This window comes from Helianthus annuus, chromosome 16 (genome assembly GCF_002127325.2).
Source record: "Helianthus annuus cultivar XRQ/B chromosome 16, HanXRQr2.0-SUNRISE, whole genome shotgun sequence".
Classification (NCBI taxonomy): Eukaryota; Viridiplantae; Streptophyta; class Magnoliopsida; order Asterales; family Asteraceae; genus Helianthus; species Helianthus annuus.
Genome location: NC_035448.2, coordinates 60,521,990 through 60,537,066, shown reverse-complemented (window position 1 = coordinate 60,537,066; position 15,077 = coordinate 60,521,990). Strand labels below are relative to the sequence as shown.

Below are 15,077 nucleotides of genomic sequence, written 5' to 3'. Positions count from 1 at the left end.
TTCTTTTTCATTGGGAGGGCAGAATTTCCTTTCTACCATATTTTTAAATTCCTCCCATTCCATATTGTAAACCCTGTCACTTCCCCTAGACTGGAGGATAGTGTTCCACCATTCTAAGGCTGAGTTCTTAAACAGATTGGAAGCAAACATTATCTTATCCTCTTCCGCACACTTGCTTATTTTTAAGACTGCCTCAGTCTTTTCTATCCAACGTAAAGCTGCAACGGCCCCTTCATTGCTCGAGAATGCAATTGGTTTACAAGACCAGAATTCCTTATAAGAACAACCATAAGATATGGTTCTTATTCTTTTGGGAATGGGCACTTGAAGTAAGGTTCCATTATTTACGCTGTGTTCAGGTTCAGTTGGTCGCTTACTGTTATGTTTACTTTTATTATCCGTTTCCCTAACAGTTTGAATAATAAATGGCATTGCATCTATGATTCCTTGTGCCACTATGTGTTGGATGTCCCTGTTATCCACTTGATTTCCATTGTTGTTGTTATTAGGGTTATCATTGTTTGGGTTATTGTCAATCTGGTTGTTATCATTCTGGTTTTCTTGATTCACTTCGTTGTCCATCTGAATTTCAAACATTTATCAAGTATTAATATCACAAGATAATATTTAATTCAATCAATCACATTACACGCATGTTGATCAAAAATGCCGAGCATTGCGACTTACTCTTTCTTATATATAATATGCATCTAATACAAACCGATACTGAAATTTAAAATTACAATACGACTGAAATTGAAATTACACTACTAGTAGGCATCCGTAGTTATTATCGAGATTTTTTTTCAAACATACTCACATATTATATATTATTATATTATTATTATTATTACTAGTTCCACCATCACCTTCACGGATATGGGTTTATCCAGAACTCAATATTGCGCTCGTCGTACTTCCAGACGAGTCACTCTTCGACCTGCCTCATTCTCTCGCTATTTTCTAAAATTTCTTATCCGAAAGTTCGGAGCTCTTGCACATTTCCTGCACTCATTCGGGGTGTAGGTGCTGGGACTGGGTTTGGGTACTAGGGCATGGGTTCCTGGTATGGGTATGGATTCTCTAAACTTTCCCTAATGTATTGGTCGTTATCGTAGTAGGGATCTAGAGGGTCCAAACCTGGGTAGGCTACTAGATTCGGCATGGGTTCGTCTTCTAGGATTGGATAGCGTTGCTGGTAGTCCCTAAGATCATCTAGCCATGGGTCATAGTCTGGGTCTAAGGAATTGGGTGCTGGTACCCTAGGTATCTCTTCTAGGTTGAAATCATGCATTTCGACTTGGTTTTCTGGGTTGTTTTCTATTTCCAATGGCTGAGCGGGGAATAATGGTAATGGTTGGGGTGCTATCAGTTGTTCCAGGTTAGGGTCAACAGCTGTGGTTGCTAGAATATGAAAGTTTGCTAAACCCCTATTAAGCATATCCTGGGCGTGGGCATCTGTCTCTCTTTTAGCGGCTGCTAGGGCTCGCTGCTGTTTTAACTTTTTCATTTGTTTCCTACGTTCTTGTGCTCCCCTACTGAACCATCCTCTCTTTTTAGGAGGGAATGGCTCTTCAGACTGAGCCTTAAACACGAATATCCCGTCTTCATTATCAGCTGAATACCCTGAGAGGGCAGGCTGTGAAGAGGTACCTTCGCTCCTAGGTGAGCTGGACAACTGAGGATACGCGTCAGAAGGTCCTTGGTCGCTCATACTATAAACTAACAAATAGTCAAATAACACACGACAATAAAATGCAAATATGCACGTAGTTCCGTAATTTATTTCCTAACATATTGAATAATATCTTGGTGTCAGCAGAACACTTCTGTGGCTGAATCAGTGGCTTAGCTCTGATACCACCTCCAGTCGCAACCCCCGCCCCATATCTGTCCCGGAAACGGGCGGCCGCGAGATTCGGTGTTGGTGGTATCGGTGTTTATCAATTTGGCAGCGGAAATTTCATCAGGACCGTAGTTAGGAAATATTTTATCAGAGTAAAACACCACATTTTATATAAATAAATGTATCGGGATAAAACCCAAGTCTTCATTACAAACTGATTAATAGGGATAATTCCCATTTTATTGAAATAAAACATCTTCTTTATTTAGGTAACTTTTATAGCCACTTTTCCAAGCCTTCAGTGCTGTCTAGCTGGCTTCTAGTTGGCTTTCACATTTTGTTACCTGAAACGCGTTTAAATATATTTTGTCAGTGGGAAATACTGGTGAGTGAATCCCAGTTTAATCAAGAAGAGTTTTATCAATTAACAGTATTGAGAGCGATTCCAATGTTTATATCTACACAATTACTCATTCAGTACTGTCAATCTTGACTGGTTGGTCATATTACCCATTGGCTAACTCTTTGTCCAATGGTAACGTGTTCCACATTTTGTATACAAAACCCCAACATACCGGCAGTAATTGAAGATTACAAAGACTCAATCACTGCTATTTATGATTTAAAATAATTAAAGGTTTTGTGAAAACAGTTTACAAAAAGGTTTACAAAAAGGAGATTACTCACATTGCTGTCTTAGATTTCCTTTAAGGATTTCCTGGTGGTTATCTATAATTTACACAAATGCACACGCGTTAGTATAATAACCCAATATTTACATTAGCAATACCCTCACCGAGACGGCATTCCAACGACTACGTCAGGCAGAACCTCAACAGCCGTTACAGAACCCTGGATCAATCGGGCAGAGTATCTAATACGTAACTGGGGTTATAATACTTACAACGGAGCAGAACTTCGTTATTTAGGGGGGTATTCTGCCCGGAAATAGCTTATACTATGTGAGAATTCGAGAGAGAAAGAATGAAATGAGCGAGTTTGACTGAAGACTGAAGGCCTCTGTTTATAGGTGACCTTTCAGCTTCCCTCGCGGCCCGCGTAGTAGGTGTGTAGGGCTTAGCTTCGTCGATTCAACCAACTAGCTTCTCCGGGTGTCCTGCCACGTGGCGGGCTAGGGTTTCGCCTGGTGTCACTAGGTCGCGGCCCGCGTAGGAAGTAGCCATAGGCTACGCACCCCGCGACAGGCCTTTGAAATTTGATTTTTATTTAATTTTTAATTATATATTGTATGTTGGGCTCGGTTTTCGCATATGGGGTGTATTTTAGGCCATATAGAGACATTTTAAAATATATTAGGGTGTCGAAAATAATTAGGGGGTTGTTATAAACATAATGTATACGAGCCGTATAAGGTTATACGACCCGTATAGAATAAAATGAACTGAAAAAGTCTGTAGGTGCAGCCTTTGTAAGTTTATCTTATTCTATACGGGTCGTATAACCTTATACAGCCTGTATACACCATGTTAAAACAAACATTAGTCGTATACAACGTATACGATAGCTTTATACGGGTCGTATAATCGTATATGAACCGTATAGATAGGATTTCTTTTTTTAGTTAATATTCACACATTGGGGTTTCGATCTGGCAGTCTATATAGTGTTCAGAACCATCAAATCGAACGGCTTCTGCTATCAAGGAATAAGGGTTTCAGTTTTCTTGTTACTTTGAAACAAATCCCATTTCATTAAAGAGAATTAAAACTCAGACAAATGACCATTTGATAAATATAAAGCAAGCATGGAAGACTTTTACCTATCAAGGAAAACGGGTTTCAGTTTTCTTTTTTACTTTGAAATAAATCCCTTTCATCAAAGAGAAAGAAAACTCAGACAAACGACTAGTTGTTTTCTTTTTACTTTGAAACAAATCTCATTATATCAATAGCAGCAGTTGAATCATTATTATTGTACAGTTTCAACCTTCCTTTTCCTTCCATTTCCAGAACATTTTCCCCAAACGAACATTCTCGATATCAGAACATTGTTTAAGCAAGAATCTAGACTCAAGAAGATTTTAGTTGGGTTACAAATTGGCTGTATCGGTTATTCAAATCTCTATTCGATCATCTTTCTAAACTGCAACACACGAATATGTGGTTCCCAATTTGTAACATATCATCACAAGTTTAAGGATGCATTCCACGGTAACCGATGGGCCTGATATTAGGGGATTTATAACTATACCCTAATGAAATCTAGGGCATAATGGAAAGATATAGTTATCGAAGAATCTTGTTCCGTATTCTCTCCTTTTGCTAGTTCTCGACGATGAAATAAGATCAAGCATAACGTAATGAAATAATGGTAACAACTACCATAGGGATAATGGATATGGTAACAACTACCAAGGGGACAATGGATATGGTAACAACTACCAAGGGGATAATGGATATGGTAACAACTACCAAGGCAACAATTAGTCAACAGTCACTATTTCTTAATGAACTCGAATTCAGGAAATGATGAGTAATGTAAGGAGAAGTGTTGGGATTCAAGGGTTTAGACACCATGTCGCACTAGGATGGGTATAGAAACCACCAAGGGGATAATGGATAGTAGGGTAGGGATATAGTAAAAAGTGTTTAAAATGTGAGAAGGGTAAGAAGTGTTTTAAACCATTAGATATTTGATCTAATGGTTGAGATCAATAGGGTATAAAAATGTAAATTGTGTTTTAATTAGAGGGACCTTATGTAAAATTGAAGGGCAATAGTGTCTTTTTCAATGTTTGAAATATGGTAACCGTAACCTACATAACCAAAAATACCTACATTCACTCCTTTTTCCTTAAATATAGGAATTAATGATTCACCTTAATTGTAGAAGATCTTTGGTTGCATATTCTTCATACGTTATCATAAAGAGATCTATAATCAGATTCATGGCGTGGTGTTTTAAAACAACTGGATAAATTGACTATGATTCAAGTCATGGTGTTTTATCTGGAGACATTGTTCATGTCGTGTTATTTTAAACATCTATGATTCAAGTCATGGTGTTTTATCCGGAGACATTGTTCATGTCGTGGTGTTTTAAACATCTATGATTCAAGTCATGGTGTTTTATCCAGAGACATTGTTCATGGCGTGGTGTTTTATCAATACCAAACATTCCCAGATTTTAAAACACCATGACTATGATTCAAGTCATGGTGTTTTATCTGGAGAGATTATTCATGGTGTGGTGTTTTAAACATCTATGATTCAAGTCATGGTGTTTTATATGGAGACATTGTATAATCAGATTCATGGCGTGGTGTTTTAAAACAACTGGATAAATTGACTATGATTCAAGTCATGGTGTTTTATCTAGAGACATTGTTCATGGCGTGGTGTTTTAAACATCTGGACAAAAATACTTTATGTCCTTTCTTTATTTTATTTCAATATTATATCTATGGTTTGCATTCACCTTGCATTATTGATCTTTATAATGGGATCAGCCGCCATCTACAATGAAAACAAATTGTTTGTTAGGTAGGATATCATATGCAAGAAATCTCCATGAATGATGTAAAATCTGTGCTTCTTCGAGGTTGCCACATATATAATTGCAGGTCAATATTTTCTTTGTTTGTATCCTTACGTTCATCAATTATAAAGATATGTATCTCCTAAAATAACTCCAAACCCTTTTTAATTAATTAAGATAAAGGACACTTGTCATCCCCAAATTATTTCTCACACTTCTTACAAAAGTAAGACTTTTTACAGGATCTTTTACCATGGATAGTATATAAATACAAAAACACAATCCTTTTCCTTCAATTTCCAGAACATTCTCCCTAAACCATAATAAAGTCCTTTTCCTTCAATTTTCAGAACCTTCATCATCACCGAAATTCTTAACAGACCTAGAAAAATTTTTACAAGGAATGTATAACTCAATATCAGAACATTGTTTAAGTAAGAAGTTGCTATTAAGTTTACAATTGCAAAAGCTGGTTTCAGTTTTCTTTTTTAATTTGAAACAAATTTCATTTGTCCACACGAAAAGATGGTGGACCACAACTCCACCGCAAAACCACTTGCGTCGGATGACGCAACACGGTTTCCTGCAGTAAGGACAGCCGGTTCATGTGTTCTTTTTTACTTTGAAACAAATCCTATTTATTCAAAGAGAAAGAACACTCAGACAAACAACTAGTTAATAAACATTAAGCAGATGCAAGAGATACTCGAAGGTTATTGATACAGACTATATCGATGTAATATTAACTAACTCAAACAAAGTTTGTAGTTCTAAATCCTCAACGTTACTGCATTTTCGTCAATTCCACATATACTAATTAAAAAAGAAAGTTGGTTAATTGTATACGGGTCGTATAACGTTATACGACCCGTATACAAGACATAAAACAGTGCTCGTATGTTGAATATACGATCGAATAAAAAAATTATAAAGGTTTTATACAACCCGTATAACTTTATACGGGCTGTATACAGTCTTGCAATTAGTCAGCAGTCATTACTTCTTAATGAATTCGAATTCAGGAAATGATGAGTAATGTAAAGAGAAGCGTTGGGATTCAAGGATTTAGACGTCATGTCGTGGGAAGATGGGTACAGAAACCACGGGAGAGTGTGGGATGAAGTGCAGTGACGGTGAAAAGGTGAAGGGTATTGGTTATGATGATCAAAGGAAGATGAGTGTGTATACTTTTTGACCCTTGTAATAAAACCTACCAAACCATAACAAAGTCCTTTTCCTTCAATTTCCAGAACATTCTCCTCAAACGAACCTTCATTATCACCCATATTGGTGGTGGTTTTGGAGGGAAGAGATTCATAGTTACAAATGCAAAAGCTGTTATCAAGTTTAAGGATGCATTCCACGGTACAATGTTCTAATATCACCATATTGGTGTAATATTAACTCAAACAAAGTTTGTAGTTTTAAATCTTCAATGTTACAGCATTTTCGTCAATTCCACATTTAAATTGGTTCCTCACCGTTCACTGCTTTTTTAGTTGTTTCTCTTGTTAAGTTTCTGTATTGACAACTAGTGCCTACCAAATTTTGTAAGTATTGCATTTGCGTTAATGAGATGTTAAATGTTTTACTTGCAAATATAAATGTTTTACTTCAAATTTTCAACCTCAGTTTTCAACATAACACGCCTCATTTCATCTTTTTCACTCTTTTCTTCGATTTCAACAAATCTTTTCAACAATAAGTAAGCAAATACACAAATTTAGCCCTAGATAATCAGAAAGCAAATACACAACGGTTCTCCAATTCCAGATCAATCGTGTTTATCACCCTGTGTGAGCATTGGAAGCCCGAAAAACAGTCCTGCAATTAGTCACCAGTCATTACTTCTTAATGAACTCAAATTCACGTAATGACGAGTAATGTAAGGAGAAGCGTTGGGATTCAAGGGCTTAGTGGAAGAAAGTGAAAAATGTGGGTGAAATGGTGTGTGTGGATGGATTGGAAGAATCTGGTTCCGTATTTTCTCCTTTTGCTAGTTCTCAAAGAATCTTGTTCCGTATTTTCTCCTTTTACTAGTTCTCGAAGAATATCGTTCCGTATTTTCTCCTTTTGCTAGCTCTCGAAGAATCTCGTTCTGTATTTTCTCCTTTTCTACCTCTCGAAGAATCTCGTTTCGTATTTTCTCCTTTTCTAGTTCTCGAAGAATCTCGTTTCGTATTTTCTCCTTTTCTAGTTCTCGAAGAATCTCATTCCGTATATAGATGTCAATGCTAGATGTCAATCAAAGTTACACAAGGCAATTAATGTAACATCCGTCAAAATGGTTTCCCAAAAAAAAAAAAAAAAAAACGACCCGTTTTGAAATTCGAATCCTAACCTTGAACCAACAGAAATTTTCGCAAAGTGAATAATTGTTGAAAGTTTTTACCCTTAATTTAATTCGTTATAAAAAGTGGTTATTTATTTTATTTAGTTAATTAATGTTACAAATAAAAGTTTTGTTACTTTTACTTATATTTCAACTAATATAACTAGATTATACTAATATAACTAGATTATTTTAATTGTAATGTAAGAAAAAGTAACAAAACTTTTATTTGTAACATTAATTAACTAAATAAAATAAATAACCACTTTTTATAACGAATTAAATTAAGGGTAAAAACTTTCAACAATTATTCACTTTGCGAAAATTTCTGTTGGTTCAAGGTTAGGATTCGAATTTCAAAACGGGTCGGTTTTTTTTTTTTTTTTTTTTTGGGAAACCATTTTGACGGATGTTACAGTCTCCCCTACTTTAAGAGATTTCGTCCTCGAAATCTAAGAGGAAGACTTCTAAAGATTCAAAGGGAAGAATAGATGAGACTTGATCATATTGTTTTGAGAGAAATTGTTTTCATGAATGCGTCACATAGCAAATAGTTTCACAAAGTTTCACATAGCAGATAGTTTCACATAGAATGTAAAAGGTTCAACTAGTTTCACATAGTATAATTAAAAATTTCACGTAGTGTAACATAGATAATGAAAGTATCGTAAATTTAGTTTGTTCACGAGAGATTATCATTATTTGTTTTGAATTGCGAAGATAGTGTGATTCGTGTCTCCAAACTTGAAAGTAACGTTCAATTATAAAGTTTCATTGAGAACGAAAAAGAGTTGGTAACTACCTCTGAGGTAAGGAAATCACCCTTAGCTCATTGGTGAAGTTGATAATTGAGCGAAGCTAATCGTCAAGGTAAGGAAATCACTCCTATCTTTAGGATAAGCTTCCATTTTTAGAAATATGAGTATTAGCATAAAATTTAGAACAATTCACATGACATACTTAGTTAACAAGAATAACGTATCACTGGCATGTGAATAAACAGGTCAACCCATCGTGTACCGCAAAGTTGACTACCCAACATCGTCGCAACGAAGAGGGTGTAATGTTGTTAATTTAACATAACCACTAGAATACGGGCGGGCGCTACTCCTATAGCACTACGCATAGTGCTATACATGTTAAGGTGTGGGTTAAAGGACAAGTTTATCACATAAGAATAACCCAGTAACACGAATCCAGTATAACATATTAGTATGCATGTATTAAATTGAAATGATAATGTACAAATGTAGAACACGTGAAAATTGAGATAACATAAAAGAGATTTAACGTAAAATATGGATTGTCATGGTATGTAACATACGACAATTCCAAAGTGAATCGAAGTCCTTTTCGAATTAAGGAAACATGCTTCGGCCTAATAGACAAATATTTTCATCGAGGAGCGACTAACGATATTTGTCCTTCCAGTTACTACACGTCCTTAATCGATTGGGAAATCGAAACTTTGGCGAGAGCGAAAATCAAGGAGTGGGACTAGTTAACAAGATGCGAGTATCACCTCTAACTTGATAACATCGTACCCTAACGTGGTTGGTTCTTATCAAAAGATAAGGGTCCACTAGAGTATGAAATGGAAAACTCCCATCAAGGTTTGGATATCACTCCTAACTTGAGGGTAGATTTCGTGCAAAACTCAAAGTATAGCTGAGTGAAAATCATCACCAAGTGTGGGAATCACCCCTATCTTGATAAGTCATTTCGGTTGTGTTGTAAGAGTGTCTTCAAATCCTCCAAGTGTGTATTGTGTTAGCCTTAGGAAAGGCATGTATAATTTAGAAGTCCAAAGAAAGTAGAGGGAAGCAAAGAAGAGAGAAAGGAAGTTGTTTTAAGCAACACATAGTGAAAAAGCTCCTAAACTATAGACTAGGCAAGGCATTCCTAATTCCCTATAGTTATGGCTCTGATACCAATCTGGTATCAGAGTACTCCTACTATAGGCTAGGCAAAAGTAAGGCAATCCCACCTAATTCCCTATAGTTATGGCTCTGATACCAATCTGTCACACCCCAACCGATGGCGGAAACATCGGGATGAGACGAATAAATTGCTCAAAACAACATAACACTAATTGTGACAATATAAATTAAATCATTTTATTAAATTCTAAAGTAAGGTACATTGTCTCAAATAAACAAACATAAATTCAATCCTTAACTAAAATGCTAAAATGGGTTTCTAAAGCCATCCTAGCTTGTTTCTTGATTCTTGAACATTCAACCTGCAATATGTATTAAAATAAAGTCAACAAAAGCATGTTGGCGAGTATACAAGTTTTCATACATAGCATAATACGTGTTTAAAATGTTGCTCATATCCAAATGTGAAATACAATATCATGTAAACAGTATATACTCGAAACGATGTTACTCTATATGTCCAAACCAAAGTTTAACGCAATTAACGTGTCCAACCCAAAAGGGTGGTTTTTAACATAGTTTAAGCTAACAATACCCGTTAATATAACGGGAGGGGCGTTTCTCAACCTATAGCGCTACCATTGTTAGGGGAGGCTTGCAAAATTAATGAACATATAGTCATGAGTGTTTACAATAGCATAACATGTCCAACATGATTAAAATGTATCACATAGAGTAAGGATAGAGTGTGCATAAAATGTTTAACGTGATTGTGTTGTTTGATATAGAATACATATTGCACCCAAAAGTGTAAAACGAAAATGGGTCATGTATACTCACATTGATTGCGTTGCGATTTCTTGTAAATAACGCACGAGTAAGATGGAAAATCCAAAGGAACGAACGGGATGGTTACCCTAAATATTTAGAATAACACATAACGAATTCGTTACAAGTTGTAGATTAAATATATTCCCTAATGTTTATGATTTACAATTTAAGTATATTTTATCACCTTATTAATGTTTAAAGAATTAGAATAACTCATTAATTATTTATTAAAAATAAACGACATTGTTTATAAATTAATTATTATGGTTTATCTAATAATAACCCGTTAATTATAAAGGAGTTACACTAAATTTTATGTAAATTGTTATTGAATTTAACAAATTAAAAATAAAACTAAAATAAAACAAAGAAAATTGTTAAAGTTCCAATAGGTAGGATGCGTTTAAGAAAATGCTGTTGCTTTTCATTTTACTTGTCATTTGAAAAGAACAAGATCCTGTTCGACTAATATGCAAGTTTTCTAACTTGCCATTTACTTGAAAGCTTATAATATCAAAGAAGGAAATTATAGTTGTAACATATCGAAATGAAAAAAAAGAAAAAAAAAGGATTAGAAGAATTATACCGAACGTAGTGAACGATCTCCGCGGTGATCCCGTACGGCTCCGGTGTCGTCTACGAGTTCCGGGGCTGCGGCGAAATGAAATAAAGAACGGAGCGGAGGTTTTCCGACGTTCTCGACTTCTCCGACGATGGTGCGAAGTTAGGAGAAGGTGTTGCGGAGTTGTGGGGGTGCCGAGATGGTGAGGGTGTCGGTATTTATGGTGTTACAAGTTTCGCACATTATGGAAATGGTTGGGATTGATTGAATGTATGGAGCCATGTTTTGGATTAAATTCTTGATTGATAAATAAAAAAGGAAACTTGGGAAGATTGGAAACGCGGAAAGATCTCGAGAAATCCGGGCAGTCAACGAAGAAGGAAAGAACAGGCTGTTACTCGTTTTCTGTTTTGGGCGGCAAGTTCAAAAAGGAAAGAAGCGAAATCTGCGGTTAAAACTTTTAAGGCTGGGTACAATGAACAATATGAAGGCATAGCGGAGTGGTTAAGTTGTTATGGTGTGATCGCTGGAAACCCGGGTTCGAGTCCGGTTTTATGCGTTTGAAGTTTCCTTTTTACACTTGATTGATTTCAAGTTTCTATTATTACACAAAGGCTCTTGAACTTATATTTCAACTAATATAACTAGATTATACTAATATAACTAGATTATTTTAATTGTAATGTAAGAAAAAGTAACAAAACTTTTATTTGTAACATTAATTAAGTAAATAAAATAAATAACCACTTTTTATAACGAATTAAATTAAGGGTAAAAAGGAAACTTCAAACGCATGAAACCGGACTCGAACCCGGGTTTCCAGCGATCACATCATAACAACTTAACCACTGCGCTATGCCTTCATATTGTTCATTGTACCCAGCCTTAAAAGTTTTAACCGCAGATTTCGCTTCTTTCCTTTTTGAACTTGCCGCCCAAAACAGAAAACGAGTAACAGCCTGTTCTTTCCTTCTTCGTTGACTGCCCGGATTTCTCGAGATCTTTCCGCGTTTCCAATCTTCCCAAGTTTCCTTTTTTATTTATCAATCAAGAATTTAATCCAAAACATGGCTCCATACATTCAATCAATCCCAACCATTTCCATAATGTGCGAAACTTGTAACACCATAAATACCGACACCCTCACCATCTCGGCACCCCCACAACTCCGCAACACCTTCTCCTAACTTCGCACCATCGTCGGAGAAGTCGAGAACGTCGGAAAACCTCCGCTCCGTTCTTTATTTCATTTCGCCGCAGCCCCGGAACTCGTAGACGACACCGGAGCCGTACGGGATCACCGCGGAGATTGTTCACTACGTTCGGTATAATTCTTCTAATCCTTTTTTTTTTCTTTTTTTTCATTTCGATATGTTACAACTATAATTTCCTTCTTTGATATTATAAGCTTTCAAGTAAATGGCAAGTTAGAAAACTTGCATATTAGTCGAACAGGATCTTGTTCTTTTCAAATGACAAGTAAAATGAAAAGCAACAGCATTTTCTTAAACGCATCCTACCTATTGGAACTTTAACAATTTTCTTTGTTTTATTTTAGTTTTATTTTTAATTTGTTAAATTCAATAACAATTTACATAAAATTTACGCTGTGTTCCAGAGATCTACTTAACAGGGGGAGGGGAGGGGAGGGGAGGGAAAATGGTGTTCCAGAGATCCACTTAACAGGGGGAGGGGAGGGAAAATGGGGTTTTTTTTGCCTGAAAATAGTCTTTCCAATTTGGAAAGACATGGAGGGGAGGGGAGGGGAGGGGAGGGAAGGGGAGGGATTTTTAACTCGGGAACACACCGTTAGTGTAACTCCTTTATAATTAACGGGTTATTATTAGATAAACCATAATAATTAATTTATAAACAATGTCGTTTATTTTTAATAAATAATTAATGAGTTATTCTAATTCTTTAAACATTAATAAGGTGATAAAATATACTTAAATTGTAAATCATAAACATTAGGGAATATATTTAATCTACAACTTGTAACGAATTCGTTATGTGTTATTCTAAATATTTAGGGTAACCATCCCGTTCGTTCCTTTGGATTTTCCATCTTACTCGTGCGTTATTTACAAGAAATCGCAACGCAATCAATGTGAGTATACATGACCCATTTTCGTTTTACACTTTTGGGTGCAATATGTATTCTATATCAAACAACACAATCACGTTAAACATTTTATGCACACTCTATCCTTACTCTATGTGATACATTTTAATCATGTTGGACATGTTATGCTATTGTAAACACTCATGACTATGTGTTCATTAACTTTGCAAGCCTCCCCTAACAATGGTAGCGCTATAGGTTGAGAAACGCCCCTCCCGTTATATTAACGGGTATTGTTAGGTTAAACTATGTTAAAAACCACCCTTTTGGGTTGGACACGTTAATTGCGTTAAACTTTGGTTTGGACATATAGAGTAACATCGTTTCGAGTATATACTGTTTACATGATATTGTATTTCACATTTGGATATGAGCAACATTTTAAACACGTATTATGCTATGTATGAAAACTTGTATACTCGCCAACATGCTTTTGTTGACTTTATTTTAATACATATTGCAGGTTGAATGTTCAAGAATCAAGAAACAAGCTAGGATGGCTTTAGAAACCCATTTTAGCATTTTAGTTAAGGATTGAATTTATGTTTGTTTATTTGAGACAATGTACCTTACTTTAGAATTTAATAAAATGATTTAATTTATATTGTCACAATTAGTGTTATGTTGTTTTGAGCAATTTGTTCGTCTCATCCCGATGTTTCCGCCATCGGTTGGGGTGTGACAATTAAACCTTACAAACACCATCTAAAAACTTATATAATATGCTTCATATATTAAATATAAAATAAGTAAAATATATTCCTCCATTCATTGCTTCACTTGAACCAAAAGATGATAACTTTCACCAAGGTGTTTATAATAAAACTTCAAGCATTCTGGACCCTAGCTACAAACAACCCCACAAACCCTAGCTAGAAACGGTTCCTATAAACCAACTTATACGCGATGAATCCTCTGTTAGTCAACTTATTCCCATCGATTTTCGCTCTTTTAGCACGTCTAATTCCGACGTAAAGTTCACCGTTATCTGCTCCATGTAGTGAATAGTTGACATGATTAAACCACGAAAGTACTCCATCCGGTAGTTAACAGACGAACATCGGCAGGGTTCTGGGGACAACCCACACGGCATACATCGGTAGCGAGCTAGCCAAATAACAGTATCAATTAATGATATTTAACGTACATACCGCATTCGAAGATCCTTGCATTGGACACAAACCCATGGAATTTGTGGTCGATTCGACTGAGTAGAAGAAATAAATTTATGGTGGATGGCATATGCTGAGATATAAGAAGATCACAAGACGTAGGAATACATGGATTTCGGTTGGTTCAGATCTCTATTCGGTCATCTTTCCCAACTGCAACACACGAATATGTGGTTCCCATCACAAAGCACTGTGTTTACATGCAGTGTACAGTGTTCTAATATCACCATATTCAAGCATTCTGAACCCTAGCTAAAAACAACCCAACAAAGTCCGGATACTGAAAACGCTATCTAAAGAATTACTAAAATTTATTAAACAACAACAGGCCCCAAAGCCCATCAAAGACTGCGTGTTGTGGGCATTGAGACAACAACAGATAATGAACGACTTTTTGGACTTCTTGTTCCAAATGCAGCTGTAGGATCCATACTTAAAGGCCTCTCTCTCTCTCTCTAACATAGGTGATATGATTAGACCACGAAAGTACTCCATCTGGTAGTTAACAGACGAATAACAATATCATTTAATGAAAGTTAACGTACATATCGCATTCGAAGATCCTTGCATCGGACACAAACCCATGGAATTTGTGGTGGATCCGACTGAGTAGAAGAAATAAATTTATGGTGGATGGCATATGCTGAGATGTAAGAAGATCACAAGACGCGAGAATTCGTGGATTTAGCTTGGCTATGATCTCTATTCGGTCATCTTTCCAAACTGTAACACACGAATATGTGGTTCCCAATTTGTAAGATATCATCACAAAGCCACTGTATTTACATGCAGTGTACAATGTTCTAATATCACCATATTCAAGCATTCTGA

The 15,077-nt window shown here is 35.9% G+C and overlaps 2 long non-coding RNA genes across 2 annotated transcripts; one reads left to right on the top strand and one right to left on the bottom strand.

Moving 5' to 3' along the window:
* Window positions 1-9,771: 9,771 nt before the first annotated feature.
* LOC110916006 lies at window positions 9,772-11,242 on the bottom strand. The gene is made up of 3 exons (XR_002579418.2): window positions 10,974-11,242; window positions 10,397-10,473; window positions 9,772-9,918 (listed from the first exon to the last, which is right to left on the bottom strand). It is a non-coding gene; the product is annotated as an uncharacterized LOC110916006 (long non-coding RNA).
* Window positions 11,243-12,002: 760 nt separating this feature from the next.
* Window positions 12,003-13,684, top strand: LOC110916146. Its single transcript, XR_002579535.2, has 3 exons — window positions 12,003-12,274; window positions 12,983-13,059; window positions 13,538-13,684. It is a non-coding gene; the product is annotated as an uncharacterized LOC110916146 (long non-coding RNA).
* The last annotated feature ends 1,393 nt before the right edge of the window (window positions 13,685-15,077 follow it).